Source organism: Erythrolamprus reginae, chromosome 2 (assembly GCF_031021105.1).
Source record: "Erythrolamprus reginae isolate rEryReg1 chromosome 2, rEryReg1.hap1, whole genome shotgun sequence".
Lineage (NCBI taxonomy): Eukaryota > Metazoa > Chordata > Lepidosauria > Squamata > Dipsadidae > Erythrolamprus > Erythrolamprus reginae.
In genome coordinates this window covers 22,851,966-22,878,770 of record NC_091951.1, presented here as the reverse complement: position 1 = coordinate 22,878,770, position 26,805 = coordinate 22,851,966, and the positions used below count along the sequence as shown (strand labels likewise).

The following is a 26,805-nucleotide window of genomic DNA, read 5'->3' as shown; positions in this document are numbered from 1 at the left end:
TCCCAGGTTGAATCTCTCCTTGACCCCCTCCCTTGGAAAATAGCTTGACCCCGTCCTCTCTGTGGCAGCCCCTCAAGGATTGGACCACTGCTATCATGTCTCCCCTGGTCCTTCACTGGACTAGCCATGCCCATTTCCTGCAATAGTTCACTTTTTAGCTTCCTAACCCTGATCATCTTGATTGCTATTCTCTGTACTCTTTCTTATGAGTTTCAAAATTATTTGGTTTGTTAATTATTTATTTATTTGATTTGTATGCCGCCCCTCTCCGAGGACTGGGTTTGGTAGCCCAGCGACCGGTGGGAGGGTGGGAGACAGAGGATGGCCCACTACAACAAGCAGGAACATGGTTGTGCGTGCAGGTCCATTTGTGGAAGCAGCTGGCTCACACATCCACCTCTCCCACAAATGGAGATTTTCGTGCTACTTGCGCAAGTGGAACTAGGTTCATACACTATTTGCGTGACCCACTTCCAAACATGCCACCGTCTGGGGGGTTGGGGACAATTGGTTTAAAAGATCCAGTGATAAATGTGGTGGAATCAGTTCAGACTCAAGAGACTCATTAAATAACTGTGTGTGAAAACAAATCTTAGCTGCTAAAGGAACAGGCTGTGATCCTCGCAAACTGAACTACTTTACGTGCAACAGCCAACAATCCGGAAGGAGAAATCCGATCTCTCACTTGAGCCTTCCTCAGACAAGCAAGGATGGGAAAGGCAGAACAGCCAGAGAAAGGGCTCGGTCCAGATATTTGGCCCATAAAAGTACTGAGGAAGCAGCAAGAGGTATCAGATAACCAGAAATAAATTGTACTTACGGTATATTAAATTTTAGTCAACTATGGGCAGTTGTCAATTTACTACAATTTACAATTTGCTCAAACTTACAGAAACACTGAAGAAAGTGATTGATGACCACTTTTCAAACTTATGACCCTCCAAGATCACCTGATCAAACTTTGGATGCTTGGCAACCGATTCAAGACAGTTGCATTGTCTCTGGATCATGTCATCACCTTTTGTAACCTTATGACAAGACAAGCCAATGGGGAAGCCAAATTCATTTCACAAGTGGTCCTAACTCCGGTGATTCACTTAAGAAACGGGGCAAGAACAGTCATAAAATGGGGGGGGAAATATTAAAAAACTGGGCTCTATTGCAGTCATAATACGAGATGCTCCTGGATTTTTAAGAACATAAGGGCCATGCTGAATCAGGCCAAAGCCCATCACGTCCAGCATTCTATGTCACACCAATTGTCCATGGGGATCTTGAGCAGAAAGAGAAGGCAAAACCCTCCCTTTTCCTTGACACCCAACAAATGGTACCCAAGGGAACCCTTCCTGCCTCAACCAACATAGAGGTGACACTTGGACATCTATTTCAATAAGCACAGATACATTTGGCATCTATGAACTTGTCTAATCCTGCCTTGAAGCTATCCAGGCTGACAGCTGTCGTGACCTCTTCTGGAAGTGAATTCCATAAACCAATGACTCTCTGGGTGAAGAAATATTTCCCTTTCTCCTCATTTTCTTACCTAAGAGCTTTAGGGAGTGCCCCCACCTCCTAGTATTGTGTGATAGAGAAAAGAATATTTCTCTATCCATCTTTTCTATCCCATGCATGAGTCTTCAGAGAGGGGTGGCATACAATTTTAATTAAAAATAATAATAATAATATATAGACTTCGATCAAGTCATCTCTTCAACGCCATCTTTCAAGGCTGAAGAGACTAAGGCGTTGCAACCTGGTTTCAGAGGCAATACAGCAGTTGCCGACCTATTTTCAATTCCCTTCCTAATCATGGCAGGCCTGGAATTTGCTTTTTTTACTGCTGCTGCACACTGGGTTGACATCTTGATTGAGCTGTCCACCAAAACCCCAAAATCGATATGCATAACTGTGCACTTGTTTAGGTTAAAATGCATTTGCCACTTTGTTGCCCACTCACTCAATTTGAAGAGATCCTTCTGGAGCTCCTGACAATTCCACTTTTTATCACTGTATCCTCTAAGGCAGAGGTCCCCAACCTTTTTTGCACCAGGGACCGGCTTTAAGATAGACCAATTTTCCACGGCCCGGGGGGGGGGGGGGGGCTTTGGTCATATGGGGGTGGGGTTATGGAGGGGTGGAGCTTAGTGATGCAGCCCTCCACATTTTCCACAGGGCGGGGAGAATCAGGAGGCTCCTTTGGCGGCTGGGGGCTGCCTGGCTTTGTGATTTTGGTTGGGGGGGGGAGTTAGGAAGGTCCTACTTCTCCACCCCCCAGCCAAAAATTCTGCTGGATACGGGCGATGAGTGGGACAGAGCGGCGCGGAAGCCTCTTGCAGCAGCTGCTACAGCCACCGGCTTCCGCGCCGCTCGTCCCATCCATCGCCCGTATCCAGCAGAAGCTGCTGCCTGAGTGCTCTTGGCCGGCGGGATTCAAAGTGCTGGGGTGGGGGGTGTCCCGACAGCCCCCCCACCCCAGTGCTTCGCCTCCCGCTGGGACACCCCCCACCCCAGCACTTTGAATCCCACCGGCCAAGAGCACTCGGGCAGCAGCTTCTGCTGGATACGGGCAATGGGTGGGACGAGCGGCGCGGAAGCCTCTTGCAGCAGCTGCCACAGCCACCGGCTTCGGCGCCGCTCGTCTCGCTCATTGTCCGTGTCTGGCAGAAGCTGCTGCCCGAGTGCTCTTGGCCGGCGGGATTCAAAGTGCTGGGGTGGGGGGTGTCCCAGCGGGAGGCGAAGCACTGGGGTGGGGGGGCTGTCAGGACACCCCTCCACCCCAGCACTTTGAATCCCGCCGGCCAAGAGCACTCGGGCAGCAGCTTCTGCCAGACACGGGGAATGAGCGGGACGAGCGGCGCCGAAGGCGGTGGCTGTGGCAGCTGCTGCAAGAGGCTTCCGCGCCGCTCTGTCCCACTCATCGCCCGTATCCAGCAGATAGGCTTTGAGTTTTTGGCTGGGGGGGGACTTAGGAAGGTCCTACTTCTCCCCCCCGCAGCCCAAAACTCAAAGCCTATCTGCTGGATACGGGCGATGAGTGGGACAGAGCAGCGCGGAAGCCTCTTGCAGTAGCTGCCACAGCCACCGGCTTCGGCGCCGCTCGTCCCGCTCATCGCCCGTATCCAGCACATAGGCTTTGAGTTTTTGGCTGGGGGGGGGAGAAGTAGGACCTTCTTAACTCCCCCCCAGCCAAAATCACAAAGCCAGGCAGCCCCCAGCCGCCAAAGGAGCCTCCTGATTCTCCCCGCCCTGCCCGACGCCCCACCCTGTCCTGCATAATGTCCTCTGCCGGGAGGGCAGCGGCGCCGCGGACCGGCTGGAAAACCCCAACGGCCCGGTCCCGGTCCGCGGACCGGCGGTTGGGGACCTCTGCTCTAAGGTGTGTGCCTGCGCACCCCAAAACAGCCCCCCACGCACCTTTTCAGGCCCGCGCAAGGAGCCGCCCCCGCCCCCCCAGTGCCTCCGGCTCCCTCACTTCCCTGGCTTCTCCGCTGCACTCCGCCCGCCCGCCCGATCCACCCCTCTTTCTACTCCTCCGCTGCGGCTTCTCGTCCTATTGATCCGGCCGCTCCGAACGCTTTGGGACACCCGCCCCGTCCCTCTCGCAGTCCCTTCTCCTAGAGCACTTTCGCCCGGGCTGTCAGCAAAGGGGCTGCAGGAGAGGTGGGGCAGGCGTTCTTCTCACAGCGGAGGCCGGTGAAGGTTAGTTTGAATGTCGGGCGCGTGGCTGCGTGTGTTCCCCATCCCCCTGTCAGCCCACCCGGAACATTCAAAGTAAAAAACCTTCGCCGGCCTCCGCAGAGAAGAAAGGAAGAGAGAGAAAGAGAGAATAGCAGACAGAGCAAGATAGAGAGAAAATGAGAGAGATAGAAAGGGTAGAGAGAGATAGCGAAAGAGAGAACAAGAGAGAAAATGTGTGTGTGTGAGAGAGAAAGCAAGAGAGGGAGAGAAAGAGTGAGAGAGAGAGCAAGAGAAAGAAAACGAGAGAGAGAGAGAAAGAAAACCAGAAAGCGAACAAGGGAGAGAGAGAGAGAAAGGAGAGAGGGAGACAGAAACTGAGAAAAAAAGAGAGAGAACAAGAGGGGAGAGAAAGAGAAGATAGGAAAGGAGAGTGAGAGAGAGCAAGAAAGAAAGAAAAAGGAGAGAGGAAGGAAGAGCGAGTGAGAGAGAAAAAGCAAGAGAGAGAGAGAAGAGTGGGAGGAAGAGAGAGAAATGATAGAAAAAATGGGAGAAAAAAAGAGAAATGAGAAAATGATTGAGGCAGAGAATGACAGGAAAGAAAGAAAAACAGAGAGAAGTGACTCTTGATTTAAACCATATGTTAAAAGCACTGAAATAATAACAGATTTTAAAAAAACCCAGCCCTGACCTGTTTTTATTAATAGTTATGTTTTTGGTTTTGCTGGTTGTTTTAGTTTTAATAGTAATAGATTCTTGTTTTGTTTTATTATTAATTTCTTTTAATAAAAAGAAGGGATTTATTTATTTATTTATACTTCTGTCACCCAGTCCCAAGGGGACTGCTGCTCAGACACTATATTTTTCCGCCCACCCCGAAAAAAAATTAGAGGGAACATTGATTTCACTAACCAAAGCAATTTAGTGTCGTCAGCAAACTTTGCTACCTCACTATTTACTTCTACATCCAGATCATTAATGAATAAATTAAAAAGTAAAAGTCCCAAAACTGAACCTTGGGGTACACCACTTCTCACTTCTTTCCATCCTGAGAATTGTCCATTTATTGCCACATTCTGCTTCTTACAATTTAGCCAGTTACCAATCCAGGACAAGACCTGTCCTCTAATTCCATGGCTGAAGAGCCTTTCTAGGAGCCTTTGGTGAGGGACTTTGTCAAAAGCCTTTTGAAAGTCAAAATTTACAATATCAACTAAATGGAACCCATCCATTCTACTATATATAATACCGTCACCTATCTGGGACTCGACCAATTGGTAACTAACAATACCAGACTTGATAACTGTCTGGATCTCATTTTTCTGCAACAGCAAAAGTGCAATATATGGCTTACAAATAACAGAACCATTTTCCAGCAGCGACCACAGCATGATAAACTTCAGTCTCAACTTAAGCCACACTATGATCCACCAAAATAATACAACAGCAAAAATCAAATTTCAAAAAAGCAAACTACGAACTCATTAAAGCCCACCTCTCAACATTAAACTGGAAAACTATTCTCTGAATGCTACACTACTGATGACCTCTACAACACATTCCTACTCGAAATGAAAATTATCATCAGACTTCATGTACCTCTAACATGTACCATAAACAAAAAAAATAACCTCCCCATCTCAATAAGAAAATTACAAACAAGAAAAAAATCTCTCTGGAGGAAAAACAAAAAAGGACAAGTTTCCCATTTCAAAAGCCGATATAAAAGCATTTGCAATCAAATAAAAACAGAATGCCCTTAACTACTACAGCAAGGAGAAGGGCGGCATATAAATCGAATAAATAAACAAACAAACAAACAAACAAACAAGAGGAAAACCTCCAACGCACCAAATCTAATAGAGCTTTCTACAACTTTGTCAATAATAAACTCAAAGACTCTACACCTATCCCACCTCTCAAAGGACCCAACAACAAAGAATACCATGATGATTCATCCAAAGCTAACCTCGTCAACTCTTTCTTTGGCTCTGTCTTTGTTAACAGCAATGGCTCATCCCCCAATTTCATTAATCGCACCTCAAACTCCCTCAACGACTTAACCCAAGTAGACTTCACTGAAGACCGAGTTGAAAAAGCATTACGTGACCTTAAACCTTCTCTATCAGTCGGACCAGATGGTCTATGTGCTTACTTCCTAAAAAAACTCTCTTCTGCCATAGCTGAACCACTAAGCATAATTTTTGAAAAATCCTTCAGAACCAGCACACTTCCTAAGCTATGGTCGAAAGCAATGGTCATTCCCATCTTCAAAAAAGGAGACCCCTTTCTTGTAGATAACTACAGACCAATTTTACTATGCTGCGTCCTATGCAAAGTCATGGAATCAATTATAAACAAATCAATTACTCTCCATCTAGAAATTAATGATTTGCTCTCTAACAAACAATTTGGTTTCAGAAAAAAACTATCCTGCAACCTGAAGCTCCTCGACTGCAAAAATATATGGACAACTCATCTAGATCAAGGGAAATCTACAGATGCAATTTATATTGACTTCTGCAAAGCCTTTGATTCAGTGGTCCACGACAAATTACTCCTAAAACTCAAATCCTATGGCATCTCAGGATCCCTCCATAGCTGGATTACAGCATTCCTGTCAAACAGACAACAAGTGGTCAAAATAGGAAGCACCATATCCACCCCCATCCCAGTTAAAAGCGGTGTTCCCAAGGTAGTGTACTGGGACCAACGCTCTTCATTCTCTACATCAATGACCTTTGCGATTACATCACAAGCAATTCCATCTGTCCGTCCATTACCCTGGGGGGAGAATCATTGACCCCCTCAAAGAGGGTTCGCAACTTGGGCGTCCTCCTCAATCCACAGCTCACATTAGAGAAACATCTTTCATCTGTGGCGAGGGGGGCGTTCGCCCAGGTTCGCCTGGTGTACCAGTTGCGACCCTCTTTAGACCGGGAGTCACTGCTCACAGTCACTCATGCCCTTATCACCTCGAGGCTCGACTATTGTAACGCTCTCTACATGGGACTACCTTTGAAAAGTGTTCGGAAACTTCAGATAGTGCAGAATGCAGCTGCGAGAGCAATCATCGGCTTTCCCAAATATGCCCATGTTACACCAAAACTCCGTAGTCTGCATTGGTTGCCGATCAGTTTCTGGTCACAATTCAAAGTGTTGATTATGACCTATAAAGCCCTTCATGGCACCGGACAAGATTATCTCAGGGACCGCCTTCTGCTGCACGAATCGCAGCGACCAGTTAGGTCCCACAGAGTGGGTCTTCTCCGGGTCCCGTCAACGAAACAATGCCGCTGGCGGGACCCAGGGGAAGAGCCTTCTCTGTGGCGGCCCCGGCCCTCTGAAACCAACTCCCCCAAGAGATTAGAATTGCCCCCACCCTCCTTGCCTTTCATAAGCTACTTAAAACCCACCTCTGCCGCCAGGCATGTGGGAATTGAGATACTCTTTCCCCCTAGGCCTTTACAATTTTATGCATGGTATGTTTGTATGTATGTTTGGGTTTTATATTAATGGGTTTTTAATCGTTTTTATTATTGGATTATTATTGTACGCTGTCTTATTATTGCTGTTAGCCGCCCCGAGTCTCCGGAGAGGGGCGGTATACAAATCAAATCAAATCAAATCAACAAACAAACAAACAAACTGTGTCCTCTTCGCCAACGATGTAAAACTCTTCAACATCACCGATAACACAACTACTCTCAAAAAAGACCTTGACGCTGTTTCTGAGTGGTCTAACACATGGCAACTCCAAATCTCAACTAGCAAATGCTCTGTCCTACACATTGGGAAGAAGAATCTGAACTCCAAATACGAACTGAATAATCAAATTATCACAGACAATCCCCACTCGGTTAAGGACCTTGGTATACTAATAACAAAAGATTTAAGTACCAAAGCCCACTGCAAAAATATAGCCAAGAAGGCTTCAAGAGTTGTAAACCTAATCCTACGTAGCTTCTGCTCTGGCAATCTCACACTACTTACCAGAGCTTACAAAACTTTTGCCAGACCCATCCTCGAATACAGCTCATCTGTTTGGAACCCATATCGCATCTCAGACATTAACACCCTTAAAAATGTCCAAAGATACTTCACCAGAAGAGCCCTTCACTCCTCCACTCGAAATAGAATACCCTATGAGACTAGACTTTCAATCCTGGGCCTAGAAAGTTTAGAACTAAGATGCCTTAAACAAGATCTAAGTATTGCCCACAAGATCATATGCTGCAACGTCCTGTCTGTCGGCGACTACTTCAGCTTCAACCACAACAACACAAGAGCACACAACAGATTTAAACTTAATATTAAGCGCTCCAAACTTGACTGTAAAAAATATGACTTTAAGTAACCGAGTTGTCGAAGCGTGGAACTCATTACCGGACTCCATAGTGTCATCCCCAAACCCCCAACACTTTACCCTTAGATTATCTACGGTTGACCTATCCAGATTCCTAAGAGGTCAGTAAGGGGTGAGTACAAGTGCACTAGAGTGCTTTCTGTCCCCTGTCCTATTGCTCTCCTACATCTCCTATACCTTTCCTCTATTCCTACATCTCTTCTTCTATTCTTTCATTGATATGTTCTATTTATTTATTTATTGGATTTGTATGCCTATTACTATACCTTCTTTTCTATTATTTCTTAGATATATTTTACTATGAGTATCTCCTCTATAACCTTCATCATGTATTTTACTATGTGTATATAGATATATACCCACTAAAAACCCTCATTGTGTGTTTATTAACACCCTCAAAGAATTCTAACAACTTAGTAAGACACAATTTGCCTTTACAGAAACCATATTGATTTTCTTTCAGAAATTTCTATTGAAGCTTTTTCCACAATTCCTTTATTCATATCGTTGATCTTGTGTGTGGATGTTTCTATGGCAAGTAAGAGCTTTACTCCTTACAAATTCTTTCCTCACTCCATGGAGCCATGTCTTTTTTTCTCACAAAGGGAACCTTTTATGTAAAGTGAGATCATAACTCTTTTCAAAGCCATTTCCACACTTCAAACTTTTATGTGACTCTTGTGTGGCTCCCCTTGTGAAAATCAAGATCATTACTACGAGTAAAGCTCTTTCCACACTCTGTGCATTGATAGGATTTCTCTCCTGTGTGGCTCCTCTTGTGTCGAAGAAGATGACTGCTACAAACAAAACTCTTTCCACACTCCATGCATTTATAAGGTCTTTCTCCTGTATGGCTCTTCCTGTGGAAAGAGAGACCGCTACTATGGGTAAAGCTCTTTCCACACTCCATGCATTGATAGGATTTCTCTGCTATGTGGATCTTCCTATGGGAATTAAGACCAGTGGTACAAATAAAGGTCTTTCCACACTCCATGCACTTATAAGGTCTTTCTCCTGTGTGGCTCCTCTTGTGTCGAAGAAGATCACTGCTACAGCCAAAGCTCTTTCCACACTCCATGCATTTATAAGGTGTTTCTCCTGTGTGGCTCCTCTTGTCTGCTACAGACAAAACTCTTTCCACACTCCAGGCATTGATAAGGTCTTTCTCCTGTATGGCTCTTCCTGTGGAAAGAGAGACCGCTACTATGGGTAAAGCTCTTTCCACACTCCATGCATTGATAGGATTTCTCTGCTATGTGGATCTTCCTATGGGAATTAAGACCAGTGGTACAAATAAAGGTCTTTCCACACTCCATGCACTTATAAGGTCTTTCTCCTGTGTGGATCCTCTTGTGTCGAAGAAGATCACTGCTATGGCCAAAGCTCTTTCCACACTCAATGCATTGATAGGCTTTCTCTCCTGTGTGGATCTTCTTGTGGGTATTAAGACCAGCGGTAGAAATAAAGGTCTTTCCACACTCCATGCACTTATAAAAGTCTTTCTCCTGTGTGGCTCCTCTTGTGGGAACTGAGACCAGTACTACAGGTAGAGCTCTTTCCATGCTCTATGCATTGATAATCTCCTGTGTGATGGATTGATTGGTGTTCCTCCTTGCAATTCTTGTTTTCTTGCCCATTAAAACCTTGAAAGAGAAAAAGAAAAACTGTAGCAAGAAAAGGGAACAATCAAAACTTTTCTTCTGAAATTTAGCCAAAGAATCATAAATGGATTTCAGTGGTTTTGTTCCCAAACTTGAAGAGCCAAAACAAAGATTATAGGAAAGTCCCATTTCCAAGTGAAATCATAGCCCTATAACAGGATGGGATGGCAGCCCTGATCTCACCTTTGACCTGGGACAATTTCATGGTGCCACAAACTCTCAAAGTGCATCGGACACCTTGTCATGCTGGGGCAGCAACCTACCCACCAGATCCCATCTTCAATCAAAGTCTGATCTCCACCTGTCTACAGAGCAGAATCTTTGAAAGTCAGGGGGAATTTTTGGATGGCACTATCTCCCCACCCTCAACTTAAGACTAAGGACAAACGCGGTACACAAGTGGGCATATCTCTAAACATCCCTCCCAGAGGTCATCTGGTCAGTTAAGGCAACTAAGGGCCATCACGGACTCAGCGACCAGGTTCAGGAGGGAATCCTGAATCCTGGTAGGCAGAACCTTGCTCAGTACATTCAGCCTCTTCCTCAGAGGCAAATTGTGGCAGGATGCACAGATCGCTGACTTCCTTCATAGTGTTTATTGCTTTTTGTAGTTTTCCAAGCCTCAAAAGATAGAAAAAACAAGAGCATTGTCTAGAGTCCAGATTTCGGCCGGCCAGGGAGGACATCTCCGTGATGTCAAAGCTCCACCCCTGGAATTCCCTGTTGGGATTCCCCACCTCTGTTTGAGCCTCCAAACCAGCCGACAGCTCCACGGCTCTTCTGTGAAGGTGACAGCCGGGCAAACCCCAAACCCGAACTTTTGCCTAACTTCCGAGAAGCCCCCCAAGCTGTTTCGGAAGGTGACAGACAGGCGGCAGCGCTTCTCGGAGGCCTTCCTAATCCGAACCTTTGCCGAACTTCCGGGTTCAGCGCTCACGGCGGCAGGTTCATAAGGTGAAAAAAGTTCCGAACCCCGTGTTCGTATCTCAAAAAGTTAGTATGATGAGAGGTTCGTATCATGACGTACTGCTTTAAATGGTTTGTAACCATAGGGGAGGCTGATGTCAGCCATAATCAGTATGTAATCATGGGTTTGCTAATTGTGCTGCAACCTGATTGGCTGTAACCTATATAATAGGAGTAACATCCTTGCATGGGTGTCGTTTGTAACAGAGTGGTTTTGTGCTGGGTGGTTTGTAGTTAGTAATTACTGCTTAGTGGTTGCAGTGGTGGATGTAGTAAGAGTTATATGAGGGTATTGTAGATAGTTTGATAAAGTGATTAAATGCAAAGTTGATAGTTTATTTAGAGAAGTATTTTGATAAGAAGAAAAGTAAAATATATTTTTACAAGAAAGCCTGCTGCAGTGTTTTTCCTTGAAGACTTCAATTAGGTACAGTGATTAACCATGGCTACTTGGTGGGTTTACCTTCCGCATGTGCAAAACTCTCCCACCATATGCTACACACATCCTCCACCTGGCCCCCATCTCTACACCTCAGGGACCCCATAAAATTGTATTTCATGAGCAGAACACTTTAGGAAAATTCTTTAGGTAAAAAGCCAGGCTAGGCAGTCTGCCAATCTTTCTTTCAATAAATTTCTTTTTTCTATAAAGTTGGTTTCCTCAAAAGATTAAAACTCTAGGCTAGAAACTAATACATTTACAGAGATTTCTAAATTTTTTGTTTTCACATTACTATCATCATCATCATCAGGTACCAAGTGTAGATGAATAAGGAAAAAAATGAATTTCAACAACTGTAGACTCATAACAAAATTCTACACAGTGAAGGGGTGTGTGAATGCTTGCTGAATGCACTGTCAATAAAGGATTTCCCTCCCCAGAAATAAAATGTAACTCTTTTCTATTTCTGAGCACATACAGGGGTTCTTACCCAGAGAAAACAGATTCCTGGAATTCTCCAGCATGACTTCTTCATGGAGTGCTTTTTGGTCAGCATCCAGGTGAGACCACTCCTCCTCTGAGAAATACACAGCCACGTCCTCCAAAGACAGAACGTCCTGAACAAGGACAAAGGTTTCCTTAATTATGGATAATCCCAATAATAACTTTATAGTTTTCTTTCACCAATTTTAGGAAAAGAGATCACGTGGACAAAATTGGTACCTTCTGCAGATTTCAGAATGAGATCTCACCACTTTTGGCTGATGGACCAAATGAATCATGTTTGATGAAGTTGGGAGTGTTTGCAATGCCTTAGGGCAGTGATGACGAAGCTTTTTTCCCTCAGGTGCCAAAAGTCTGGGTCCGCCTGCTACTGGAATTGCCGTTTCCCTACGTCTGGTGGGCACAGTTGTTGTACATACTCCTGATCAGTTGGAGGATGATGAAGATATTGAGGACTCGGATTCAGATAGCGTTTATGAATTAGTGGGGTGTCTGGGGTTACAGGTAGTAGAACAGGTGGGAGGTCAGCCACAGGATGGGGCTATGGGTTCAGGATCTAGCGAGGGAGAATCAGACGCTCGCTGGGTTAACCCTAAATTCAGAAGGGCCCAAAAACGTAGAGAACAGAGGTCTGAAAGAAGATATTAAGGAGAGGAATGGGCTAAATACTGTAGTGATGTATTTGGCACATCAGGGGGTCAGTGGAGAAGAAGGGTGGAGTTTCAATGTTGCCACAGGGAAAAATGGAGGTGCTTCTTGCCGCTCTCAAGTAAACAAAAAGTATTCTGTGTTATTAGCCGTCAGTTCTGCTGTTTTTTAGAAATCATGCTGTTAGGACAATAAATCTTGTTAAGTGGAGCAGGAGAAGGAATGTGAGAAATGCAGCTACGGGAGATTACGGACCAAGTGCCTGTATGGAATGTGTTTGAATTCCAGAAGAGCAGAGAAATAAATGGAGTTTCTTTATTCATGAAACAATACATTTAATAAGAGTTATTTGGAATTGCTAAATTTCTACCAGAAACCAGAACAACAGTAGGCTCACATTTCGCCCTCCCCAGGTTCCAAAGGCTTCCCTGGCCCTCTGGAAGCCCAAAACGCGCCTGTGCAAGCCAAAAAACAGCTGGCCAGCACACACATGCATGTTGGAGGTGAGCTAGGGCAACGTCTCGTGTACAACCTGTGCCATAGGTTCACCACCACAGCCTTAGGGCATCCCATTCTTCAATATTCTTGTTCAATTGGTAGTTGGGTCTTAAATCCACTCCTGGTCCGTGACTCCCATCCTGGTCCGTGACTCCCATGACTGTAACTTGTTGCTTTATTAATATTGTTTCTTCATTGCTTATTTCACCCCTATGACAATCATTAAGTGTCGTACCACATGATTCTTGACAAATGTACATTTTATTTTATGTACGCTGAGAGCATATGCACCAAGACAAATTCCTTGTGTGTCCAATCACACTTGGCCAATAAAATTCTATTCTATTCTATTCTATTATTTTCAGAGTGGGCAGAGCAAAATACTGGCAAAACCCACCTGACGTGTTTTCCAATGGCTCACTTCATCCACTCAGGGACTAATGGACTCCAACACCAACACCCTCATGGAGGAATTAAAAGAGGTTGCAATAGAACTCTATATGCCTATAGGGGGATTCTCAATCACCAGGTGACGACCGTCCCAAATATGCTTTTCAAAGGGCAAAAAAGGATATATATTTTTTGTAATGGTGCGTGAGAAAAACCCTGGGAGACAGAAGGAGGAGCCTTCTGATCCAGGGGCCTTTTGTGAGTCTCCTCCTTACCTGAAGTAGCATTTCAGCTCCATCACAAAGAGGTGAATCTAAAGAATCCAAGGACAGCTTTCTACTCTCTGCGAGAAAGATTAAAAAACGGTGGAAGCAGATTTGTTAAAGAGGGACACTCCAATAAAGTGGAACGAAAGAATCAGCTAAATGTTGAAATCTCATCTCACACAGAAAGAGCTTTTCTTACCTTGCGTAGAGTCTTGACTTTGATCTTTCTGGATGTTCTCCCTGAAGATCAACTCTTGAGAAGATCTGAATGAATCTTTCCCCTCCTCTCTATACTCAGTCACAGCTTCCACAGATTTCTGGAGATGATGCAGTACGAGAAACAAAGAACACAGATGGAAATAAATTATCTGTCATACTGCACCTTGAAATTAGAAGACCCCAATGTCCATTGCTGAAAGAGAATGGAACAATTGCCCCAAATCCTCTGGAAGAAGAGAGCAAATGCCCTTAGGAGTTAATAATCCCAGAAAACTCTGCCAGGAAGGGATTGACAAATCCAGAGGGATCCTCTTTAGAGTTGCCATGGTTACATTCTCCCACCTGCAACTCTTCTTTCATCTTTTCCTCCTCCTGGGTCAGCAAGAAGCCTTCAGCCAGGGACACCGCCTGGGAACTGGTCTCTGCTCCACACTCCTGCACCCATCTGGCCATCTCTGGGGGAAGGACCGCCAGCAATTGCTCCAGGAGCACCAGGTCCAGCATCTGAGCCTTGGTGTGTTTTTCTGGTTGCAGCCACTGATGACAAAGGTAGTGAAGCCGAGTGCAAATATCTCGGGGATGACTCCCCTCCTGGAACTGCATTTTTCTGAAGTGACAGCATTGAACCTCTGGACTATTGGAAGCCTCTTCGTGGCTCTTTCGCCCAGGACTTGCCCCGTTCTTCCCACGGCTCCATGGCTGAGCAGCTGGAGAGTCTTTTCTAATTTCTGCATCTGCTGGGTGTTGTCCCTCCATCTTCTTTCTGATCTCTAATCCAGCTCCAAAATGGACCCAAGGATTTTCATAGGTTTTTCCGTTAGATAGAGGTGGGGCCAAATTTTCCAAGGCCATTCAGCTCTCTTCCCAGACAAGATACTTAAGATTCCAGAAGAAGCAGAAAATATTTTGAGCTTAGCTACCTGAAATGGAAAAAAATGGAATAATGGGAAAGAGAGGGAAGGCAAGATTAAGTAAAGATATATGTCTGCACCCACCGAGGTCTTGGAAGGAGGTGAAATCTTACTATTTAGCTTGCACTGCCTACATATGGGGGAAATTGCAGTCAACCCTTCAGGATCAATGTCTATCAAAATATTGGAAAACACATTTACTAGGGTTGCCAAGAAAGTAATGCATCACATTTTTTTCTTCAACAATTATTTATTGAAGATAATGAAACTTAAACAGAAGAAATAATGATGTTTTTTGTACACTCCCTATTTTTCAACGTAATCTCCGTCCCGTTCTATGGCCTTCCACCAGCGAGACACAAGGTCATGTATGCCCTTTAAGTACCACTCCTTGTTCTGGTCAAAAAGGTATTTCCGTCTTCTAATATCTTCACCCTCTGTGCCCAGCGACTAACCGTACTTCTGTCGACTGCAGATTCTCCATAAACTGTACACAAACATTGGCAAATGTTCCCAACAATTTCTTTCTCTCCAGTGAGAAATTCAGTGATGACCCACGCTTGTAACGTACATCACGAACAGACGCCATTTCAAAAAACTGCTACGCTGTCTGAATAAACACAAAATTTACACACGCACTCCTGACAATTGAAATAATGTATATCTAAAGTTTCGCATCCATACCATTACTGTAGGCTGAGAGGAAAAAATGTGGTGCATTACTTTCTGGGCGACTCTCATCCATGTATTTTTAATTTCTACTTCCTAGTTTTTATTAAAAATTAATTTTTATTCTTATGTCTTCTTGTTATTTTTATACATTACTACTTTCCCCAGAACAACATCCCTGTGAAGCAGATTGGGCTGAGAGCTGGGATGGGCTCCAGGCTTTCATGCCAAAAGTTGGACTAGAAATCTATTGCTTTCTAAGCCTTGTGCTTGAACCAAATGTCTCTCTCTGCCTCATCATAATTTAATATGATATAATTTACAATATTTATATATTTAATATAATTTAAAAGATAGTTTGATATCATTTCTAACGTGCATAGTGAAGAACAAGTCCTTGCACCAGCTCCTCGCACGTGGAGAGGCAGCCTTGCATGCAAAGCTAACAGGAGGGACTCCAACTGCTCGCTTCTCTCGTCCTTGGAAGGGGGAGGGGAGGGAAACCCCTTCTGGAAACGGAGCCAAGAAATAGGCAGGGAAACTGTCCAGGAGTCAACACTGACTTAGAGGCTCGAATCTCTCTTTTGCAAAGACGATCTCTCCTCCTCCCCCTCCATGCAAAGAGCCTCCAGCGCGGGAGAAAAGCCCCATCAGTGAACCCCGATCTCCAAGTGCAAAATTTCCGTGCAGCCTCTTCGTTTGCTAGGAAGACTCGCCCGAAGACTCACGGTTGTGTGTGTGAGGGGAGAGCACAACCAGAGACCGCAGAAAAGGTGAACAGCTTTTCAAGTCTTTGCTGGAAAATGCCTGGGAAATCCCGCCATCTGTGTCTGTTTAGGAAACAGGCCCGCGCATGCTCAGTTCTCTTGGAAGGCGGAGACACTTTGAGGAAAATTAAGATTTATTTTATTTTATTTATTATTTGTCCAATATACAAATCATATGGAATGAAATAAACATTAAGTAGTATATATAGGGATAGTAAGTATAATAACTGAGGCCTTTTACCAGAACATGTGAGTTTAATCAGAACGTGCCAACCGGGCAGGTACAGGCTTAAGAGCCAAACAAGAGTACACAGACTTATATACAGGACGCCTTCTGAGGCAGCTACCAATCACATACAGAGGAAAGTTCCCGCTTAACAAGTAACTGGGCTTACGCGCCCAATCAGCACCCTGGAGAGGGATACGCGAGCTAGATTCTGACAGCCGGCTGTTACTAAGCAGACACAGCACTCCTGCCCCTTCGGCTGACACAGACATAATCTTTTAAATACACCGGTCTGCGACAGATTCTCTCGGAGCGCCGGGGCTCTGTGGAATGTTCTGAACCCTCGATCTCGGCCGGATGGATCGGTTTGGGAGCCTGGCCCACCTCCTCTTCCCTGCTATACGTCGAGGAAGGATTTCCTGAAGTTCCTGCTGCCGTGGGCGGTTCCTGAAAACACTCCCCCTGGAACTCATTGGCTTCCCGATCCCCATGCCGATCCTCCCTATTAAGTCTAATCTGATCCAGGTGTCTTTTCCAAATTCGCCCGTCCCTTAGCTCTACCTCGAACGAATGAGGCCCCAGTTCCCTGCATACAGTACCTTTCTCCCAATTCTTTTGGCCCGAATATGCACGGGCAAATACCGCGTCTCCTACAGACACCTCACGTCTGGCAGCTTCTGGCCATTGTACTGTTCCCGCATACCCTGGGTGCAACCTGTCAAGTATAATCCGCAATTTGCGACCCATTAAAAACTCCGCTGGCATCTTTCCCGTGGTTACACATGGGGTAGTATGTTGGGCCATGAGCACATCAGCCAATCTAGCCTTCCAAGAGTTCTGGGGCAACCTTTTGAGGGACTCTTTAATTGACCTAACTGCCCGTTCCGCCTGGCCATTACTGGCCGGATGCCAAGGCGAGGTTAAGGCATGTCTAATGCCAGCAGTAGCCAAAAAGGATTCAAACAGGACTGATGTGAACTGCGGGCCGTTATCCGAGACTAGCAGGTCCGGGAATCCATGTGTGGCAAATAGGGTCATCAAAGATTCTATGATGGCCTGTGACTGAGTGGACTGCAACTGGGCCACCTCTACCCACTTGGAGTATGCATCCACGGTGATTAAAAATGTTTGCCCCATGAAGGGACCGGCCAAATCTATGTGCAAGCGTGTCCAGGGGCTAGCTGGTGGTTCCCATGTTAAAGGTTCAGCCCGTGGGGGTAAAGACCTGCTCTCCTGGCAAACAGCACAGTTAGCCACACACTGCTCTACTTCCTTATCTAATGCTGGCCACCACACGTAATCCCTGGCCAGACCCTTCATTCTAACTATTCCAGGGTGCCCCTTGTGCAGCAGGGACAACACCTGGTTCCTCAGCTTGCCTGGTATAACCACTCTGCCACCCCTTAAAAGAACTACTCTCTCTACTGAGAACTCCGTGCGACAGCGGAAAAACGGAATGAACTGGTCAGCTGGGGTAGAGAGTGGCCACCCCCTCAAAACCCATTGCCTTACCTGGGCCAGAATGCGGTCTTTCCCTGTCTCTCTAGATACCTCGGGGGCAGCCAATACTAATGGCCCATCTGTCAGAGCAAAAACGGAGCTGGCAGGTGCAGGGTCTGTTAATTCCTCATGTACTGGGCACCTGCTGAGTGCGTCGGCATGTGCTATGTGACGACCCGGTTTATATGTTAATGTGTAGGTGTAATTGGCCAAAAAGACAATCCAGCGTGTCATACGCGGAGACAACACAGCTGGGCTCTGGCGGTTACCTGAGAGTAACCCTAGCAAGGGCTGGTGGTCCGTTACTAACTCGAACCTTCTGCCATACAAATACTCGTGGAAACGGCGAACTCCCGCCACTAGGGCCAATGCCTCCTTATCTATTTGCCCATAGTTTCTTTCTGCCGCGGCCAAAGTCCGAGAAAAAAACGCCAAAGGGGCTTCCGAGCCATTTGGCAATCTGTGGCTGAGGACTGCCCCCACTCCGTACCTGGAAGCGTCACAGGTGAGAACTAATGGCAGACTAGGGGAATACTGAGCCAGGACACTGTTTGAGGTGAGTATTCCTTTGACCCCTCTGAAAGAAGCTTCCTCCCGCTCCCCCCAGTGCCAAGCAGACCGCTTGTCCAGAAGCCTATGCAACGGCTCTGCCACCGAAGCCTTGTGCGGGATAAACACCGCATAGAAGTTCAAGAGACCAAGGAAAGCCTGCAGCTCCTCCTTCGACTGGGGTCTGGGGGCATCCCAAATGGCCCTAGTCTTTTCAGGGGTGGGATGGATTCCCTTTTCATCCACCCTGAATCCCAGGAAATCAACCTCTGGAACCCCAAAGACACACTTTTTTGATTTGAGCTTCAGTCCCGCTTCTTGGAATTTAAGCAATACCTTCTTAACCCTGCGAAGAAGTTCGTCCTCGGAACTCCCCGAGACCAGGACATCGTCAAAGTAGGGCACCGTGCCTTCCAGCCCATACAGCAACCGCTCCATCAATCCCTGAAACATACCCGGTGCAATAGAGACCCCAAATTGTAGCCTGTGGCACCTGAACACCCCTCTATGTGTTATAATCGCCTGGGCTTCTGCAGTCAAGGGGTCTACGGGGAGCTGCTGGTAAGCCTGGGATAGGTCGAGCTTGGCAAAGATCTTGCCATTACACAGAGTGTGAAGTAACTGCTGCACCACTGGGAGCGGGTATGAGTGGTGAGCCAGGGCCTTATTAACAGTGCATTTATAATCCCCGCACAATCTCAATCCCCCATCCCCTTTGAAAGCGATGACCAGTGGGGTCTCCCAGACAGCTTGGTCAACTGGCTCTAACACCCCAATTCAGCATCAACTTTTGGTCCAATTCAGCATCAACTTTTGGCCTGAGGGGAATGGGCACCCTGCGGGGCTTCAGCCTCACTGCTGGTACTTTGGGATCAAGGCTAAAAGTAATCGGGGTTCCGGTGTAGCAACCCAGCTTGTCATCGAAGACGGAGGGGAATTCCTTAGTAAGCCCTTGAAATACTGATTCCCCCCTCACAGCGTTCACCCCCGCAACAGAAAAGCCCAAAGACTTAAACCAGTCTAAACCCAGGAGGCTGGAGAATGGCCCGTCCACCACCATCAGAGGCAACCTGCCCATGAACGATTTGAATATGACAGGGAATCTCCCTTCCCCCAACACCGGAATGGGCGCCCCTTGGTAGTCCCGTAAAGTCACAGTACATGGCTGTAACCGATTCTTGCTTAACCCGGGCATGCATTTCTTGATGGTGGCCCAGGAAACCAATGAATGCGCGGAGCCCGTGTCCACTTGCATGGAGCAATTCACGCCTCCCAGGCGAACTGTCACGGAGATCTTGTCAGAAGAAACTGAGGTTTTCCTCACAAACGTAGAAGCTGGGCGCGGGCAGCTATAGATGGCATTGCAGTCATCCCTCTTAGTGGAAGAAAATCTCTGCCAACGGGGATTGAAGCCTTGGAACTCCCTCTGCTCTCTAGGGGCGGCTGGAGGGGACCTCCGGGAACGGCAGACTCTCGCAATGTGGCCTCTGGCCCCGCAACGCCGGCAAGCCGCTTCTTTAAACGAGCAATTCGACCGATAATGGTTTCCCCCGCAACCCCTGCATGGAGACAGAGGGGGGCGGGGGCGACTAGCAGGAGGCTCACGACCCCTAGAAGCACCCAGCCGGCAGACTTCCTCCTCCTCAACTTCGCTGCCGCCCTCCTTTTCCGCAGCGGCGTTCGGGTTCTCTGGCACCGCTGGCACTTTGGCCGTTGCGTTCACCGAGCTATCCATGGCTGCCAGAGATTGTGTGGAAAGCTCAAAAGCACGAGCTTCAGCTAAGGCTGTCTGAAAAGTCAAATCCCGGGTGGCCAGCAAGCGGCGTTTAAGGCGGCCATCCCGGACTCCGAACACTAGCCTGTCCAGCAAGTAATCATTCAAATCCGTAAACTCGCAATATAATGCAGCCCGGCGGAGAGCGGCCACAAACTCATTAATGGATTCACCCTCTGCCTGGTTTCTCTGATAAAAAACGTAGCGCCGGGCACAACGTGACGGGGCTGGGGCATAATGATCTTGGAGAGTTGACAGGAAAGTCTCCCAAGGCACATCGTGGATAGAGACTGGAGCGAATAAAGCTCTGGCTGTCTCGAACATTTCGGGGCCGCAGAAACCGAGAAAATAAGATCTTTTACGGTCCCCAGAAATCTCGGTATACCCATTCGAGATTAGGAAGCAGTCGAAGCGGGCAACGTAGGAATCCCAGGTCTCCCCTTGTGGGTTGAAAGGGGGAAAAGTAAGCTGTACAGACATTGTCACTTACTGCAGACACAGATGCGAAATGGAAATGCAGGGCTGAAATCTCGTCGCCAGTATAATAACTGAGGCCTTTTACCAGAACATGTGAGTTTAATCAGAACGTGCCAACCGGGCAGGTACAGGCTTAAGAGCCAAACAAGAGTACACAGACTTATATACAGGACGCCTTCTGAGGCAGCTACCAATCACATACAGAGGAAAGTTCCCGCTTAACAAGTAACTGGGCTTACGCGCCCAATCAGCACCCTGGAGAGGGATACGCGAGCTAGATTCTGACAGCCGGCTGTTACTAAGCAGACACAGCAGTAAGTAAAAAAGAAGAGGAGTGGATGAGAGGGAGAGAATATATAGGATATATGAGAAAAGGAAAGGTAATTGGACAGGGGACGTTAGGCACATCAGTACACTTATGTTCGCCCCTTGTATTTTTTTGTATTTTTTCTTTAACGAGTTCAGTTATTATAGCTGCCTGGATGCCTTTGGGCAGACAAGGAGGTTTGGAAACACCAAATGCAGACTGTAATAATGTGAATAATCCTGAAGTATCGATCCTGATAAAAAAAGGCATCAAAAGAAAAGTACCAAAATGAAGGGAAACCTCAAACGTGTAGACGTTAAAATTTTTTTTACCTCAAAACAAGGCCCGATTATGGACAAATGAACACGGAGGGAATAAAATCACATATGTAACTAGAGAAAAACTGGAAAATTAAGGAAGGCAAGTGCTGAAAAATAAATATAAAGCTCAAATATTGCAAGGGAACAGTAAATAAGAGACATGAAGAGTTTTATTCTGGTGTTCAGTAGAGAATACGCCTCAGCAAATTTTAGCAGGAACCTTTGGTGTAAGAAGAATATTTTTTTTCTTGCCAAAAGTAATGCACATTTCAGTGGTTTGAAAAGATTAGTCTGGATTTGGAGATGATGGTTGAAGAAAAAGGAGATTGAGCTGCAATTAATGAAAGAAAGGATGGAGGAAAAATTATGGTTAAGAAGCAACATAATAATAATAATAATAATAATAATAATAATAATAATAATAATAATAATAATGTTGGAAGGGAACTTGAAGGCCTTCCAGTCCAACCCCCTGCATAGGCAGGACACCCGACATTATTTCAGACAATTGATTATCCAACATCTTCTTAAAAACCTATAGTCTCCCCTGGTCTTTCTTGTCATTAAAATGGACATACCCAGTTCCTGCAGCCATTCTTCATGTATTAGCCTCCAGTCCCCTAATCAACTTTGTTGCTCTTCTCTGTACTCTTTCTTGAGTATCAACATCCTTTTTGCATTGTGATGACCAAAACTGAATGCAGTGTTCCAAATGTGGCCTCACCAAGGCCTTATAAAGAAGTATTAACACTTCACGTGATCTTGATTCTATCTCTGTTAATGCAGCCAAGAACTGGGTTGGCTTTTTTGGCAGCTGTTGCACATTGCTGACATATGTTTCAATGGAATTGTCAATGAACAATATTTGAATATTTTAAGGAAGCTGAAAACCTGAAGTATTCTCTCCTACTAATAATTTGAAAAGTTTCATGTATTTTTAATTTTTAATTACAATAGAATAGAATTCTTTATTTGCCAAGTGTGATTGGACCCACAAGGAATTTGTCTTTGGTGCATATGCTCTCAGTGTACATAAAACAAAGTATACATTTGTCAAGAATCATGACTATAGAATTTAAGATTGTCATAGGGGTCATATAAGCAATGAGGAAACAATCAATATTAATAAAAATCTTAAGGATACAAGCAACAAGTTACAGTCATACAGTCACAAGAGGGAGGAAATGGGTGATAGGGATGATGGGGAAAAAACTAGCAGTAATAATAGTGCAGACTTAGTAAATAGTTTGACAGTGTTGAGAGAATAATTTGTGATGGCGTTAAGGAAAAATCTATTCTTGTGTCAAGTTGTCTTAGTGTGCAGTGCTCTGTAGTGTTGTTTTGAGAGTTGAACCAAGGTTTATTATTACTGTATATTCGCAAGTTCCTGATTAGTACACATGTCTTTAGAGAACTGATACAGTATATGATGTTATGTAGTATGTCATGTAATGTCATAAAAGGGGTGGGTTCTAAGTGTGCCCAGACCCATATTCAATACCCCTCCACGTGCCCACGGTCCCCCATTTCCTGACTTCCAGCAGGCCCAGCAGGGCCATTTTTGCCCTCCCCAGCTCCAAAGGCTTTCATGGAGCTTGGGGAGGGCAAAACAGCCCTCTTCTGCCCACCTGGAGGCCCTCCAGAGGGCAAAATAGGCGTTGATTGCTTACCTGAACGCCTCTTCTCGTACGGTGAGCGGGTACAGCAGTCACATGGGTTGCTCATGTCCAATCCGGTGGAACTGAGCCTAGTATTAAAAAAGCTTGCCGGATCCGCCCCTTCCCCAGAATTCGCGAATCCATAGACTAGGCTCAGTTGTGAAGCTCTGTAGTGTTCAACTCTCATTGTTAGAGGAAAAAGGATTATAGAAAGGTGAAGAAGACACATACAAGGGCGGGAAGTGACTGCTGTACCCGCTCACCGTACGAGAAGAGGCGTTCAGGTAAGCAATCAACGCCTATTCTCCGTACTGAAGGAGCGGGTCCAGCAGTCACATGGGACATACCCAATAGATGGTCCCTAGGGTGGGATTAGATTGCTATCGTGTGAGATAACGGATTGGAGTACCCTTCTGCCGAAGGCAGCGTCCGCCGAAGCGTAAGAATCAATCTTGTAGTGCCTGATGAAGGAATTTGGCGAGGCCCAAGTGGCTGCTTTGCAGACCTCCTCCAACGGGGCTTGAGTCGCCCAAGCGGCCGAGGTGGCTGCGCTCCTGGTGGAATGCGCTGTGATGTTCCTTGGAACTGAGAGGGAAGCCGACTCATAGGCCTTAGATATAGTCCCTCTGATCCAACGGCCTATTACTGTTGAAGACACTTTGGCCCCCATGACTCTGGGATGATAGGCTACGAAAAGTGCTTCTGACCTCCGAAAGGGTCCTGTGCGTTGGATATAGATCCTCAGCGCTCTGATGAGATCCAGGGTGTGCCATCTAATTGCCAAGGGATGATCTCGTTGGAGGCAGAAGGAAGGTAGGACAATATCCTGAGATCTGTGGAACATGGAACTGACCTTGGGTAAGAAGGTGGGGTCCAGTCGCAAGACTACCTTGTCCTGATGGAATTGACAAAGGTCCTGCCTGATTGAGAGGGCAGCCAGCTCCGAAATGCGTCGGGCAGAGGTAATAGCCACCAGGAAAGCTACCTTAAAGGATAGGTACCTGAGGGACGCCGATTTTAGGGGTTCGTATGGTGCCTGCGTGAGGGAATGGAGAACCCGTGGCAAATCCCAGGATGGATACCTGTGGACCTTGGAAGGTCTGAGGTTGGCTATGCCCTTGAGGAATTCCTGAACTTCAGGGAAGGATCGGAGAGGCTGTCTGCGGGGACCTCCTAGGACAGATGAAATGGCTGCCAGATGACGCCGGAGGGTGCTGGTGGAAAGCCCTTTATGGAAGCCTTGCATAAGGAAGGAAATAATTCTGTGTATGGGGATGCACAGAGGGGATAGACCTTCCTGTAGACACCACTGGTGAAACTTGGACCACGTGTGGTCGTAGATTCGATTGGTCGAACCCCTTCTGGCCTTTAAAATGACCTCCACTGAATCGGGGTCATGACCACGCAGTTCTAAGTCTCTCCTGATAACAGCCAGGCGGTGAGGTGGAACCACTCCGGGTCTGGATGAAATGAGGCCCCCTGCCGCAGCATATCCCCCGAAACGGGGAGTCGCCAAGGGTCCTGGACGGACAGCTGTTGGAGGTCCGCGAACCAGGGCCGGCGGGGCCAATGAGGGGCGATTAAGATTACCCGGGCCCTCTCGGTGAGAACCTTGTGAATCACGTCCGGGAGAATTGGAATTGGAGGGAATGCGTAGAGTAGGCCTGGAGGCCATGGACTCCGGAGGGCATTGATTGCTTCCGCTCCCGGGGATGGAAATCTGGAAAAGAAGCGAGGGAGTTGGGCGTTCACATTGGTCGCGAAGAGATCCAGGACTGGTAGGCCGAATCTGAGGCTGATTTGATGGAACAGGTCCTGATGGAGGTTCCACTCTCCTGGGTCTATCGTTGCTCGAGATAGCCAGTCCGCCTGGACGTTGAGGCTCCCCGAGATGTGGTCGGCTAGGAGCGACCGAAGATGTTTTTCCGCCCAAAGGCCTAACTTGAGGGCCTCCCTCATGAGAGCTTTGGATCTCGTGCCCCCCTGTCTGCAGATATGGCTTTTTGTGGCAATGTTGTCGGTGAGAATGAGAACGTGCCGGTTGGGAATGCGAGGAGAGAAATGCTTCAGAGCCAGGGAAACGGCTCTTAACTCTAGCCAATTGATTGGCCTGGAAGCTTCCTCCGGGGACCACGTGCCCTGGGCTATCATCCCCTGGGCGTGGGCGCCCCATCCCGATAGACTGGCATCTGTGGTGATGACAAATTGATCCGGGCATCTGAACGGGGATCCTTTGTCCATGGCCGGAGACTTCCACCACTTGAAGGATCTGCGAACACTTGGTGGGATGACAATGCGCCGATTTGAGTTGCTGTGCCCCGATCTCTGAAAGGGTAATAGGAGCCACTGGAGTTCCCTAGCATGAAGGCGAGCCCAGGGAATGATGCCTATGCATGACACCATCTTCCCCAAAAGGGAAGACAGAGTTACTATGGATACAGAAGAATTAGATAAAATGTTAGAAATTAACTCCCCTATACTGAGTTTTCTCTCAGGAGAGAGAAAAACCTGGGAAGATTCTGAATTGATAATGGAACCCAGGTGAGAAATGGATGTGGAAGGTTGGAGGTGACTTTTTTCAAAGTTGATGGAAAAACCATGGTCCTGAAGGACTGACATGGTGACAGAAAGGTCTGTTTTCACTTTCTCTAGGGAGTTCCCATGAATTAAAATATCATCGAGATAACATAAAATGTGAATGGGAGACGACCGGATATAGGCCGCCAGGGACCCCAAGAGCTTTGTAAAGACCCGAGGGGCCGAGGAAAGGCCAAATGGCATCGCCCTATACTGGAAATGCCTGCCTTGAAAGGAAAAACGTAAAAACTTCCTGTGGCATTTGGCTATAGGAATGTGAAGGTAGGCCTCAGTGAGGTCTAGGGAGACCATGAAATCTCCGGGGTGAATGGCGGCCAAAATAGAAGATAAGGAGTGCATTTTAAACTTCCTATATTTGATGAATAGGTTTAGTTTCTTTAAATCCAAAATAGCTCTCCAACCTCCAGAGGATTTTGGAACCATAAATAAAATGGAGTAAAATCCTAGGCCCTTCTGACCGGAAGGAACCGGTTGAATGGCTCTGATGGACAATAGATGAGAAATGGCCTCCTCCATACGGTTACAATCTGAGGAGGACCTGGGAGAAGGGCAGGAAATAAAACGTTTGGGGGGAGGAGAAATAAATTCTAAAAGAAGGCCAGTTTGAACAGTGTCAATGACCCAGGGGTCCTTGGAGGTGAGACGCCAATTTGAGGCGAAATGAGCTAGGCGGCCCCCTATGGGAATAGAGGGAAAATTACCATCTAGGTTTTTTTGAAGCCCTGTTAGAAGAAGCTCCCCTTTGGAAGCGAAAACCTCTACCCCTGGAGTTCCTACTTTGGGAACGAAAGCGGGGGGAATACTGACCTGGAGATCTCTGATAGGACGCCGCTTGATCTTGCTGGCGCCCCGGGCGACGAAAGGACTGCGTTTTGGTAGCCTTTTTTGTGGTTGGACCCAAAACTTTCTTCTTATCCGTGGTTTCCGTGAGGAGAGGATCCAGAAGATCACCGAAAAGAAGGTCGCGCTTTAAGGGTCCCTGGGATAACTGCCACTTCTGGCGTACTCCCGCTTGCCAAGGGCGAATCCATAGGAGTCTCCTTGCCGTTGTATAAGCTGCAATAGACTTAGCAGAAAATCTGGTAGATTGCAAGGTGGCATCAGCCACGTACTGGGCAGCTGCAAAGACCTTGTTGAAGTCTTGTTGACCTCTCAAGTCATCGGGAGGAATATGCTGTTGAAGTTGGCGAAGCCACAGCAGCGTGGCTCTGGAGAAAAAGGAGGCTGCTGCAGAACTTTTAATGGCCCAGGAATCTGCCGTGAATCCTCTTTTGAGCATTTGTTCAATGCGCTTGTCCTCTGGGCGGAGGACTTCCTCCGCCTCTCCCGGCACAGCCGCTGCCGAATGAAGGATCTTGACAGGTTCATCCGGTTTGGGAAAGGATAGAAGCTCTTCATAGGAAGAGGAAAGTTT

The 26,805-nt window shown here is 46.7% G+C and overlaps 1 pseudogene; it reads right to left on the bottom strand.

The window, feature by feature from the left end:
• Positions 1–8,519: 8,519 nt before the first annotated feature.
• LOC139159959 (zinc finger protein 721-like) overlaps positions 8,520–26,805 on the bottom strand; it is a 55,274-nt pseudogene continuing 36,988 nt past the window's right edge.